Source organism: Mercenaria mercenaria, chromosome 13, assembly GCF_021730395.1.
Source record: "Mercenaria mercenaria strain notata chromosome 13, MADL_Memer_1, whole genome shotgun sequence".
Classification (NCBI taxonomy): Eukaryota; Metazoa; Mollusca; class Bivalvia; order Venerida; family Veneridae; genus Mercenaria; species Mercenaria mercenaria.
In genome coordinates this window covers 22,689,285-22,703,963 of record NC_069373.1, presented here as the reverse complement: position 1 = coordinate 22,703,963, position 14,679 = coordinate 22,689,285, and the positions used below count along the sequence as shown (strand labels likewise).

At 36.1% G+C, this 14,679-nt stretch overlaps 1 protein-coding gene across 6 annotated transcripts in view; it reads left to right on the top strand.

Annotated features, from left to right (window-relative positions):
- The first annotated feature begins 11,889 nt into the window (after positions 1-11,889).
- Positions 11,890-14,679, top strand: part of LOC123529380 (uncharacterized) — a 55,994-nt gene continuing 53,204 nt past the window's right edge. For 3 of the 6 annotated variants that reach the window (XM_045309694.2, XM_045309690.2, XM_053521322.1), the window contains exon 1: positions 11,890-12,190. The gene's annotated coding sequence lies outside the window, so the exon portion shown is untranslated. The remainder of the gene's footprint in view (positions 12,191-14,679) is intronic. The other 3 variants (XM_045309692.2, XM_053521321.1, XM_053521320.1) reach the window with 2 other exon arrangements.

Here is a 14,679-nt window from a genome sequence, read left to right as displayed (position 1 = left end):
TTTTGGATTGTTTTGTCTAGTGTTAACTTGTCGCCCGCGTTAATTAATTTCTCCCTGGCCTTAGAACTGTTTGTACCGAACACAATTCTGCCACGTATCATTTCTTCTGGTTTGTCAAATTGACAGTCCCTTATGTAATGATTTCTATTTTGTGATGTTCATATCACTATTGGTCCTGTATATACCACAAATGTGGATATAGAATAAAAGCAAACACAAGTGTGTTGACTGTACTAGTTTATTCTAAGGACCGAGCTTTGGCGGGAATCATTGATATATATATATAACAACAGAGAGTGGAGATGCATGCTGTGGAAATTTACAGAGGTCATAGGTCATATGAATAGAGTTCATTCATTAAAGGTGATACCATTACATTTCCCTCTTCATAAAATTTTAAAATTGAATGAATCAAATATATCAATTTCAAATATCCAAACAAATCATTAAACAATTAAATATTTTAGTAAATATTATTGATGAAACAAAAGTATAAAGTATATAATAGATATATCAGTAAATTTTATGTGCATCTGTTCACAACGAAGCACCGACCCTGAGTAAGAGTGAACTAAGTGTTGATTGAAAAAGGGCAATATTTATTTTGCCGATCAATACCTTAACAAATATATATTTTCACATATCTGGGCGAAAAATACCGCCCCGTACCTTAACAAATATATATTTTCACATATCTGGGCGAAAATACCGCCGTTGCTAAACAATACATTAACAAATATATATTTTCACATATCTGGGCGGAAAATACCGACGAAATACCTTAACAAATTTATATTTTCTGGGTGAAACATACCGCCCTTAACAAATAGATATGTTCTCATATCTGAATGGAGTTACAGCCCAATGCCATAACAAATATATATATTCACATATTAGGGCGGATAAAACCGCCGAAAACATATCAAGAAATGTAGATGAATTTGCAAATTAAGAGAAATCTTTCAAAATTAGAAAATTGTAACTTGAAAGAGGATGTGGAATGGGAGGTGATGGTAAGATAAAACCAGAAATAAGCCAAAATAAAATTAAAGAAAGAAGCGTGCTATTCACTCTTGAATGCTGACGAAGAAGGAAGATGCCGTTTCTCGATTGGTCCAACGGTATCACGTGATAAAAAGAATTCATTGATTGGCTTTTACCGTAGTTTATAAATTAACATAATTCAGAATAGGACCGATTCGCTCTAAATGTACAACAATGACATAAATAATTTTATCTACCTATAAAATTCATTTATGTGTATCTGTTCACAACGAAGCACTGACCCTGAGGACTATGTATGGGAAAATATAAGAGTGAACTAAGTGTTGACTGAAAAAGGGCAATATTTATTTTGCCGATCAATACCTTAACAAATATATATTTTCACATATCTGGGCGAAAATTACCGCCACGAAAGACCAGGGAACAAGTGACCTGGGATGCCGCCCAGATTTGAGCAGCATCCCAAATGAATTCTACATCTTTTTTAAGTAGAGACCTCATGGGGCTTGTAACCTCAGCTAAATTTTGTGAGAATTTCTGGAGGTAGTTTGCCATGCCAAGTACGTTCTCTAATTCTTGTCGGTTCTTGGGAATCTCGAGTTTCGATATTGCCTCTAATTTCGTAGGGTCTGGCTTGAGTCCTGTGTCTGTAATTAAGTGTCCAAAAAATGGCACTTCAGTGACTCCTATTATGCACTTGTTGGGATTGAACTTGATTCCCTTAGACTTAGCTCTTTCGAGAGCGTTACGCAAGTTTGCGTCATGTTCTTCACGAGATTTCCCATAAATCAAGATGTCGTCTACTATTGCTGTGAGACCATTGAGACCTTCAAAGATCTCGTCTACTTTCTGCATGAATATGTCGCTCGATGCTGAGATACCATATGGGAGTCTAAGACAACGGTACCTGCCAAATACCGTGCTGAAAGTGGTTAAAAGAGATGATTTATGGTCAAGTTTGACACTCCAATATGCATGCGTAATGTCAAGTATACTGAAGAATTTAGCGTCCGTCAGTCTTGATGTTACGTCTTCAAGTGTGCGCATTGGATAGTGAGGTCTTTTTATGGCCTCGTTCAGGGCTTTCGGATCGAGACAGATCCTTAGCTTTCCTGTCTTAGGTTTTTCTACTATGACAAGGGAGTTAACCCAGTCGGTAGGTTCGGTGACCTTTGTTATAATGTTTTCTTTCTCCATGCGCTGGAGTTCTTTGTATAACCTGTCCCTTAATGCTTCGGGAACACGTCTAGGTGCGTTTATTACAGGAACAGCGTCAGGCTTAATGTGAAGCTTGCTTTCACCTGGGATGACCCCTACTCCTTGGAATAAATTCCCATACTCTGACATAACTCTCTGTTTATCATATGGAGCTGTATTGTTAGAGATCGAGTTATCAACTGAGTAGGTCAGTCTTATCAAACCTAGATCAACAGAAGATTGCAAACTCAGCAGGGGTAAGGAAGGGCTATCAACAACATAGCACATCGAACCACAGGTTTTATCTTTATAGCTCAAATGCAATCTAATCATGCCACAAACAGGTAGAATGTTATCTGGGGTCTCTAAGGGGTGCTTAACCTTAAGTTTCTGAAATTGACTCAAGGGCAAAATATCCACTGCACTTCCAGTGTCTATTCTGAACTTTACTGGGGTTCGGGAGGGGCCAACGTTTATCTGGGTAAATGCACGATCAGGAGAAGAAGAAAAATTTAACGTGTCTACATAGAAGTTTTGATAATCCTCATTCTCACTATCACTAGTTTCATTGTCCATTGTTGAATTTGAATAATTCACTGCATTTACATTCCTGTTTTTGGATTTACACACATTCACAAAGTGATTGAGTTTCCCACACTTGTAGCACGTGACATTCTGTGCTGGACACTCTTTGTTTTGTTGGTGTTTTCTATGTCCACAATGGCTGCACGTTTCCTGGTTTGGCGATCTCATATGATGTTGCTTTGGAGTGTTGTGTGGTTGTTGTTGTAGATGATTGTTGATGGTTCTTGGTCGTTGTTTTGATCTGTGTTTTACAGAGTGAACGTCATTATTTGTTGCTGCCATAGAATGTAGCTGTTGTTGCGAGTATTCGTGCGACTGTGCAGTTTGTATTGCGTTTTCAAGAGTTAGTCCCTCTCCTTTGTTGATTAATTTTTCTCTCACTTTTGAGGAGTTAGTTCCGAATACGATCCTGTCTCGGATCATCTCATCTTTATTTGTAAAATTGCAATCCTGTGCACTGAGTCTTAACCTTGTTACGTAGGCGTCAATACTGTCACTGCCTTGTACTTCATTGTTGAATTTATATCTGGCGAATATTGGGTTCAGTGACGGCTGAACATGAGCCTTGAACTTCTCATAGTATTTAGTGGGTTTTTTGGCGTCGTCACCAGTGAAGGGCTCCCATGTCGCGTGAATTTCTCGCCCTTTATCCTCTACCTAGATTAAAAGGTAGGACACCTTTTCCTCGTAAGATTTTTCTCTCAGTGGGTCCGAAAACATTAGTTCCACATGTCTCTGGAATTTAATCCATTGTTCCGGCAAGTTGCTAGAGTCCCATTTCATAGTAGGCACAGAAAGTCCTGTTAACTCCATGTTTATAAATTCACAGATTGTGAATAGTTTACTAAATATTAATTCCAACTATTCTGACACCATGTAATGATTTCTATTTTGTGATGTTCATATCACTATTGGTCCTGTATATACTACCAATGTGGATATAAAATAAAAGCAAGCACAAGTGTGTTGACTGTACTAGTTTATTCTAAGGACTGAGCTTTGGCGGGAATCATTGATATATATATATAACAACAGAGAGTGGAGATGCATGCTGTGGAAATTTACAGAGGTCATAGGTCATGTGAATAGAGTTCATTCATTAAAGGTGATACCATTACACCTTACTCTAATCCTCAATCTAGTTAGGAATGTGTCAAAGTTGTCTGAGCCCTGGGACTCATTGTAAAACTTATAGCGCGCGAAAATTGGATTCAACTTCGGCTGCACATAATTCCTGAAACGCGTATAATATGTGTCTAGTTTCTTCTCATCCTCGGCGCTAATGTCCTTCCATGATTGGCGCACTTCTCTTCCTTTGTACCCATATAAGTAAGTAGTTTACTTTTTGTTCCTCCGTTTTTTCACTGAGTGGACCGTTGAAGATAAGTTTGGCGTGCGTTTCAAATTTCTGCCATTCATCTGGCAAGTTTGAACTGTTCCAATTAATCTGTGGAGACGGTATGCCTTCCATTTTCACAAATGTGATAAGAACACTTAATCCAATAGCTTTGATAAATAATCCGTTTTTATTCTGACACCATGTAATATTTTAGTGTTTTTGGTATTATAATAATAATACAGTTCTGTAGGAACCATGTACCACAAATGTGGGGATAAAGAAGCTAAGAACACAAGTGTATTTTCACTGCAACTTTAATAGATGGACTGAAGCATATAGGCGGGAAATCAACAATATCTAGAAAATGCTGACCAGTGCAGCAGAGCGTGATGTAGTGGAATTTTACTAGAGTTCATTCAAGTAGCATAATACGGTTACACATTAGCCTTCCCGCAGCAGTTTTGTCGCGATAACCTAGTTGTTCTGTATTGCTTGGCCCCAAATGCACGCATCTTATGCAATCTCTTGATGTCGGATGCAATCTCTGGATGTTGGATGCAATCTCTTAATTGATGTTGGGGATTTCAGTCATAATATGAAAATGGTATGGAAACAAACGATCAAAGCGTGACATGTAGAGCATTTAAAAAATCTGTGAGGCTCTAAGAAAGAAAAGAAATCCCGAACTTTTGAGAGAAAAAAACTTGGAAAAAAGTAGCAACCTTTGAAAACGTCTCTCGTGGATTTAGTAAGTCGGGGTTATTTCCCTTGTCCATCATTGATTCTCCAAAGCTAGGTCTATGAAAAATCGCCGAAAAAAAAACAACATATTTCTGGTGTAGTAGGCTACCATCGAGTTTGTATGTGCTATGTGCGATTAATTCATTATCAGTTCAAACCATGAGACAGTATACTATGATCAATCGATAAACGATAGTCACCGGTCCATATCAAAACAGAACTTAAGGTATTAGACCCATAATAGTGATGTTTACAAAATGGCATTTGCTTGGTATATTCTTAAAGTTGACCGTGTTTCGCACTGTGTTGCAATTTTTAAACAGCTTTCACAGTGTCGTTTTTTTCATATAAATTTTGTATAATTTATGGTATTTCCTCAAGCTCAAGTGATGGCCACTACCCAAAATGTTTGCTGAGAATTCATTATTCCATTAAATTTGATAAAAGAAACATCAAACTATTGGTAAACAATTATAAAACACAAAATAAAACTGTCAATATCATTTTTAAGGTGCCTCAAGTAAACGGTTTTAATGAGACAGAATTCTAACTCCCAACATTGAAATATTGAGGTCGAATCCTGCGGGTCTGTTTTGAATTTTGCTCACTTCATTTAAAAATAACCTCTGGGCAGAAGTAAAACCTACCTACATTTCTTCCACAACATGTAATCTAAAGAGTGAAGGCAAAATAGAGAACTTTTACCGCATATAACTCGGTATTTTTAAAGATGTTTAACTCTATCCCTTCTGTTTCAGAGGTAAATTCACTTTGAACAGCAAGAAATTGCTTATCAAATGAAACTTTTCCATTTTTGTGCAAAAAATCAATTATAAGTCTTGAAAGAAATAAAAACTTACTAGAAAAAAAAAGGAAAATAAGGAGAAAAACATTTTGGTCCCAGTGGGGCTTGAACCTACGCCCCCTGAAAATTGCAGTCAAAGTAGGTTTATAGTAGGAATTGAATACTCTTCAAAAAGGAGGTACTCTATTACGGTAGCACTTCGAATTTTGGCCCCCGATTACGGTAGCACTTCGAATTTTGGACCCCGTCAATATTTTGGATGTCTGTAAATTAAGGTGAGAGATAATGATTGTAATTAATTCTTTAGAAAATTTAAACAGCCGATACATATAAAATTCTGATGTAAGTTGTAAAACTAACTGCTGCTAGCTTTGTATGAATCGGTGAGTCACCTTGGCTAGACTCTTGTCTGGTTCCCGGTCGTACTCTGTCTGGTTCCCGGTCGTACTCTGATAACGATAGTAAGGGGGAGGTAATCCAGACTAGACTCTTACACGCGTTAAATACTACATATTCGCTAAGGCAGATCAGTGTAACAGACTATCACCTTGGCGCGGGAAATTCAAATAACGGAAGGGTTCCGTGCTTGTCGATTTATACTCAGGGACTTTTTCGCTATTTTGTGGGGAAAAACGTGCTGGATGAGCCCCCATTCCGTTTATATCCTGAAGTCCAGTAGGGACTATTAAATTGAATCAAGATCAAGGAATGGCCTACTCACTAGTCACAAACTGCTTACGTGTCTCAATAAAGTTACCTCCCCCTGAAGGTCCAAACTGAAGTGATCAAGTTGGATATTTTTTACAAACCAGCTGTTGCAAATATTGTCAAAATGTACAATAAAATACTGTAAAGCGCAGAAAACACATTCCGTTTTATTGCCTTACTGCATGGCCAGTCAGGACGGTCTAAACATTACGTCACTAGGTATTAATTAATACTACTAAAATTACCTTGTTCATTATTTAAAGTGGGTGCCTTTCACATCATGACATTCCAACAGTGGTGTACATTTATAAAAGCATTTCTTTCATGGTCCAACGATATTACGTCCAACTCATTCACGTCTAAAAAAGGGGCGTAATCATAAGTGATTCACATCCGAAAATAAAGTGTACATATACGCTCAAGAGAAATGAAAGAAATATTCAATACATTTATCTCGTAAACAGAAACGTTCCTTAGCATGTCCTGCATAAAACCTATAAAAACAGCTATTAAATATATGCATGAACACAGGGCATTTAGTCAGTGCTCACTGTACGTGTAATGTCGTACTCGATTTGACCACCACAGTTTCACACTGGCCATAGCTTTCGCAGAAGCGGTGGTTCCAACGCCGCGGCGGTGGAGGATTCGTCGCAGGAGCGGTGGATAAATATGGCCGACTGACTATCATTGGTAAGTTTTCTAATGAGTTTTCCATATTTTTTTCACGTTTGACTGAAAACAACCAGTGAGACAGGAACCCACGTGTGTACTCTTCCTCTTCAAGCCACAAACACTTGTTCAGTCCAATTCTTTGTCATTAATGTAAACACTTCTGTACAGTTTGACGAGGGACTGCCGTTTTTTGTAGAATTTCCATCGAAAATGGTAAGATTTTGTACAAAGCGACCCCTGAACACGTTTGCATCAAGTCGTAAGTATGACACTGTCAAACAATAATTATTTCTTCGTAATCGGTGAATTTTCATTGAGGACATATACAATAATTGACCAAAAATGATTCCAACGCAATGCGCGGTGGGTACAATTGCAACGCATTACGGTGTATCTTGTTTCTTTAATGTTAAGTTAACGAAACAACACTTTTCCTGGGATTTTGATCTGGATAGGCCCATAAAATCACTTTGACATTAGACAGCAATAGAAACTGAATGTTAAGTAATAATATATCATTGCACTTCCGTTCTGTTCAATACATACACGAGAAGTAAGCTTAATGTCTTGAACTACAGTTATGCTACTAAATTTACTGCCAAGAAATAATATCATGTTCTATCGTATAAAATACACCTCAATTAATTTCTTGAACTTCATTTTCCCTAAATATATACAAAATATCAGCTGACTATATCGATTGTTTGGTTAAATGCTGACCACATGCGACTTTTATGTCATGCAATATACCAAAAGATAAAAGGTAAGGTTAGATTTTCCGGAATCACTGAGCACCACCATAAACAGCCATAGAGTCATGCATCGCAAAGTAGGCCCACAACAAAAAGATGCTGTAACGGAAAAATATTGTAGACGGGTTACAAGTACATTTTAATTATATGCAAAATACAGGGAAAAGGGGGCGGGATGGGGTAAGGGGTAGACAAAAGGGACGGATGTACAGTACTTGACTAATGTACAATACAATGACTAATACGTAGTATACCACAACAAAATGCCATTGAGCAGCTGTGTTATATTAGTTAAGACTTTTTTCAAGTAGGCTGATTTATCTCTACTTCTACAGTATCCTTTTTTTAGAGGTTTACCACAGAATTTCAAAATGTCAAGAAAAAAGTTTAGACTTTTTGTTTCAACAGTGAAAAATAACGGAGAAACAGAGTCAAACAACTAACAAAAGACAAACAGGAAGCAATGATACATTAATTAAAAGACAAAAAACTTATTCACCTCTAAAAACTGTCACAACGGCAATCAAACACAAGAGATCTTTAACTGCTTGTTCTACTGCTACGACAAAGAAGCAACTGATTCATACGCCGTCATTTTGATAATTCGAGAGAACAAGAAAATGGGTGACGATGTTTTATCAATTTTGATAAAATTTCAAAGAAAACATCGGCAGGTGAAAAGGAGTTCTCTAAAATAGGACCTGGTTTATAAATGGCCCACACAGATATTTAATTGGAATATATGAAACAAATTTTGGAGGGGAATGTTTTTCAAAGCATGGGAAAAACAAACTTTTGAACAGGAGATCTGGGCCGAGGTGAATCTATCTGACATACTCATAATTATGACTTACAACAAAAGCACTAAATTTTTAATCATTACAAAATTCTGCAACCCGTTCTCCCAAAGAAAGAGCAGACACAAAAGCTAACGAACAGATAAAACCGAAATCATTCGCATCTCCTATATATATTTAAGGAAACATGATGAAAGTAACCACATAAAGTGTATTTACAGGTAAGATGGGATCAACGGTTTCACATCTAATGTACTAGATATTTGCTATATTCAAGGAAAGTCGTATTTAAGTTTCATAAACACGACACGATGTTCATCCGAGCAAGTACCCTCGGTCTACATTCCATCTTCATTTGGACTTGTGTCAACTGATAAAACAAATGTAACGATAAAAAAGCAATGGCAGATCGCTACGTCTTCCCGTGGTTTTTATATTTTTTATGCACAAACCCATGTTCGGGACGAAAAAGTTGATTTTCCGGTCTCCCTGGCAAAGCGCCAACGTTGGATGTCATTGTTTATCACAAAGAGTGTCCTGTGCGCGAACAGAGATCGAGGGATTCGTTTTCTCATTTTCCACAGAGATGGATCCGATATGCATATACACCGTGATATACGCCTACGCATTCGATAACACAGTGCATTTTGTATTGACAGGGTGTTTGTTATGTTTGCGCTTCGAAATGTTCAGAAATAACAAATGATGTAATTTTCCAGACGTGGGGGTCTATATTTAATCATAAAGCTACGATTGGTTACAGAACCTTCAGATCCAACTGCTTTGCTACAAATTACGTAATCATATAAAGAGCTTTAACAGCTTTGTATCGAGATATGAATTTAATAAACGAGTAAGAATAATAGTATGTTATTTTACACTTTCGAGAAGTAATACAATAAAAGAGTCACTTTTAGTAAACATGTAAACAGATAAATAAAGATTCGTAAAAACAGGAAAGTTGGTGGCAGAATATTCTATGATTATGGGGTACATATTTTTCAATCGAAAGAAAATGGAAGCGCAAGTAAATAGAATACATTTATTGCGGAATGGCGTTCCGCTCAACAGTCAAAACTATTGACAAGAGCTGTTACTATTGACAGACATGTCATTCAATAAGTGTTTTATAACATTATATCAGAAAAAAAAATATTTTCACAGAATATAGATCTATATTTTTTAACTTTAGACTAGCCCAGTATGCGGAGAACAGGTTTGTACTGGTACAGAATCCAGGAACACTGGTTAGGTTAACTGCCCGCCGTTACATGACTGAAATACTGTTGAAAAACGGCGATACCCCCCCCCCCCCCCAAAAAAAAAGCACATGTTAAAAAGAAACCACTGGAGTAGCACAAACTATGGACCGGCGATATATGTATACGGAATCATGTAATAATATATACTATTTCTAAATGTTGAGATAGTATTGCCATCTGGTGTCAGAGTGATGAAATTTGTGTTTCCAGAGTCAAATTTTGTTTAAAGTGCAGCTTAATTAGTTCATTTAGAAAACCGAAACGGACATTCAAGAAATCGGACACACCGTAATGCGTTGCAATTGTACCCACCGCACACTGCGTTGGAGTAATTTTTGGTCGATTATTTTATATGCCTGCAATAAAAATTTACCGATTACAAAAAAAATATTTATTGATTGACAGTGTCATACTTACGCGATTTGATGCAAACGTGTTCAGGGGTCGCTTTGTACAAAATCTTACCATTTTTGATGGAAATTGTACAAAAACGGCAGTCCCTCGATCGTCAAACTGTATATATATATATACACAGAAGTGTTTACATTAATGACAAAGAATTGCACTGAACAAGTGTTTGAGGCTTGAAGAGTACACATGTGGGCCTCTGTCTCACTAGTTGTTTTCAGTCAAACGTGAAAAAATATGGGAAAACTCATTAGAAAACTTACCGATGATAGTCAGTCAGTCATACTTATCCACCGCTCCTCCGATGAATCCTCCACCGCCGCGGCGTTAGAACCACCGCTTCTGCGAAAGCTATGGCCAGTGTGAGTTTATTCCGGGTGTTCATGAAAGAAGAAGTACAGGGGGATCTTTCCCCAAACACGTTTAGCTTTAAAATGTTGTAATTTGATGTTAGATCCTTGTGTAAATGCTCTAATACCCTTTGAAATATCCCGAGACGGGTTTGCTCACCATTAATTGTTATCCGGAACAGTTGCATGAAATGCGCCAACTGTGACGTAATAAAGCAGTGACGTCATCAATGGAGAAAAACAAATCAATAATATAGGAATATTGGTGACTTAATAAGGATCTTACATGCCTGCCTGTGTAAGACGGGGTTTTCCCTACCAGAGGGATAGCGTGGAATGGAAAAAAACGAGCGTTAGCGAGGTTTTTATCCAAGCTGTCTCGAGTGTTGGGAAAACAGCCGTCTTACATAGGCAGACATGTTAGATCATTTTTCTTTCCTATTACCGTTCAAAATAGATCATGGAGACAAATAAATTTGGGTTTTTCCTGACATTATTTATATGTTTATGACGTCATAATAGTATTAATAATTATGACGTCATATCAGTATTAATAAATGGTCACCTAAGTGCAGGCTATTTTAGAAAAGGTTTTTCTCTAGGGAAAGACAGGAATATCTATTCATGGCGCGTGCTCGGACAAATGTATACTTTCCCCGCTAGGTAGGCAAGAAAAAATTATCAGGCACTGCGAAGTACTCATAACACACCGGTTATTACGTATTGCACAAAAATAAATTTGCTATTCATAAGTATTTTTCTTTTCGCCATTAATTAAATTATCACTTTTCTAGCATTTCTGAAAGACTGCAGTAGGCCTACGTGTCGTACATCGAATTACACCGATTTTAAATAACTGTCGACGAACCGTCGGGGGACGTATACTAGGGTCACGGTTTTGATTGCCGCTTCAACAAAGAAGATCACCAGCTAGTAATTTTAAAACTCGTGGCTTAATTCTTCAAACCTTGTTAAAATTGAGCCCTGCATGATAATCAGGCGACAAACGCCGCGCAAACCTTACAATTCTGTAACTGATATTTGATGATTAATTGTACATGCATATTTAGAAGATAACTTTTTGAAATTTTCACATTTTGTGACCTACGTTTAAAAATTTGTTGCAAATTTCGTGGGTGCTAGTAGAAATGTTACCCTAGTAAATACTTAAAAAACAGGTCGACTAAAACTTTGTATAATCCGACTTAAATGAAGACATATGCATGAGTGACAACATAAAATTCCATGAGTTTCATTATCAATAGCGTAACGCTTACGCATATGACGTCATCAACTACTCAAATTTGACGTGACCCCATCTTGAACATCGCGAATTCTAATTTCAAATTGCATTATCGCATTTTATGGCAATAAAAAAGAAATATTTTGGTGATTCAAATGTGATACGATTTAATACTCTATGTTTTTCTCAACTTTATAAATGTAAAGTTCGCCAGAAATTAATATTGAATTTATTGGTGTACTTATATTATCAAATAGTACAACACCCACTGATTTCCGAAAACAACGATGTTACACTTTCCGATGGGCGCCATATTTGACAAGGTAACACGGAGCTTTTAAATAACCAATTTTCACATTTTATCATGCTAAATATTAATTCAGATGATATGTAAGAACTGTTCCGTGTAATAATCTAGACGATATGCATACATTAATTACTTTAAAAATTTTAAACGCGGTGATTATGGAATTTTCAGTAACAAATGTTAGGACGCCCCGGAATTTTGCAACAAAACAATTATGATATCTTTTGTTATTATTTAGATATTTTGTTTCACAGTGTGTCTGCGTGTTTAAGCCGACGTTAAAAACCATTTTTGTAGCTAAAAATAGCCAACGTCTAGCTGAAATATAGTTTTTTTCAATTTTTTCCGTTAAAATTGGCCAGACGTCCGGTAACTTCCGTTCTTCAACTTCAAGACGTCCGGTTACCGGATCTTGGAATTCATGGAATCCAGCAGTGGCCAATAAACATTAATGTAGAAATTTATTTATTTAGCTATTGTATTGAGTACTTTACTGGTTCAGTTTTATTAATTACTTTGTGGTTTAACAGTTTCCTAGTATTTTTGCACAAAATTATCAGGTCTAAGAAAGTGAAATATTTACAGATTATCTATAAATTTACAGATTTTTCAATTACTTAAGGTATGTATAAATAAAGGTCAATTGTAACTTCCAGTCATTTCTGTTGACTTTGATTTTTCTTAAAATGCCAAAAACTCAAAGTCAACAAAAACTGCTGAAATCCACAAATGACCATAATTTAAGCATGCTGTAAATAAACCAATTAATTCCAAGCTGCGGTTTTGAGGATAAATGTAATTTCATCGGTTTTCATACACACAATCTGTAAACTTACAGATTGAAAAATCTGTAAATTTATAGATTATCTGTAAATTTACAGATAATCTGTAAATATTCCACTTTCTTAGACCTGATTATATTGGCATAAGACAGTGATATTTTTACTTTTTTTGGCAACAGCCCATGCCTTTTAAATTGGGAATTTTTATCGCGATAAACTTCAAAATTGGGAAAAATTAACAAAACTTAATAAAGAAATCATTTTGAAAAGTTTTATTTTAAGGTAAATTTATTTCATTCAAATATGCACTGAGGTTGAACAGACAGGACAGACAGGTTATTTTCAGATAGCTAAATTAGGGTCACCATGAGCTTGAACTGTTGATTTCTGAGGGTCATTTTGTGGGGACTCAGATTTCTTGGACAGATCACTTTGCTTTTCTGACGTTTGATTTGAATTTTTAACTTTACCAAAAGAATTTCGAATGTCTGGAGTACCGATGGCGTGTTTAAGTTTTATTTTCTTATTGTAATATTTGGAATTATGCGACATTTTTCGATAATTTAGGTAATTTTCTAACAATTTTTTTTCCAACTCATTTTGATGCATGAAAAAGCATTTAGCGACCGTGATGAAAGTCATACTAAATGCCGTACTATGCCGTGACCCATTTTATGTAAACATCGCACTTCGAATTGGCAACAAAATTCTGCGAATAAACCATAATTAGAGTCAGAATTTTTTATGATTATTTGCATCGTTTTAGTTCAACTTTCACAAGAAATGAATCTAATTGGGAAAAATCATCTCGTTTTTGGGAATTTTTAAGCATTTTTTTGGAATTTTGACCATTTTTGTCAATTGGGAAGATGCCGAATTCGGGAGTCAAATCAGAATCAGATCGGCGCAAATAAAAAATCACTGTAAGATTACATCACACTGTCTCTTAGGCGTAAAAAAAAAAAATTGTTTGTTTCCGGTATCCCGACCTACCCTAAATTTTTGGCCTGACCCTAAATGTTTTTATGGCCTTGGAGAATATTTTTTTCAACTTTTTAACAAAACGATGCAAAACTGCACTTTTTATGCTTTAAACATGGCCAGTGATGTTAGAAATCAACTTACTGATGCTCTAAAGGCATAACCCCCTTATTTGTAATCATTTTTTGACAAAAAAATAATTTCCGAAATTTCCGACCTACCTACCCTAATTTTTTTGAGCATGTTACCGGAAACAAAGAATTTTTTTTTTTTAGGCCGTATCATTTCTCTACTTAACTTGTCACATATACATTGTAGCATTCTCGCATTCATAAATTTAACATGTCCAAAACATTGCGGAATGATACTAATTTCACTTGGGTAATGATTACATTTTACTCGGGCTTTATCATAGACTCCCAGTGTAAAATCTCAAACTTTAAACTAAAATAAAGGTATTAAATCCATATAATATGTCAATGAAACTTCAAAGTTTTGTTGTTTGTATAGCATCATCTGGGGCATGTGCAGAAAAAAATCTTAATTTGATTTCTTAAATAGTATGATATTTATTTCTAAAGTCACTATTCATTGTAAATATATACTTCGTTTATTATACCCAAGTGGAAACTGGCAGGTACTGGAAAATGCAGCTCTATGATTGGTCAGTTAGAACCCCTAATGTACGGTGATGTCATGATAAAGTTATGAATACCAGATGTTTACCATGGTTTGTCTTGGG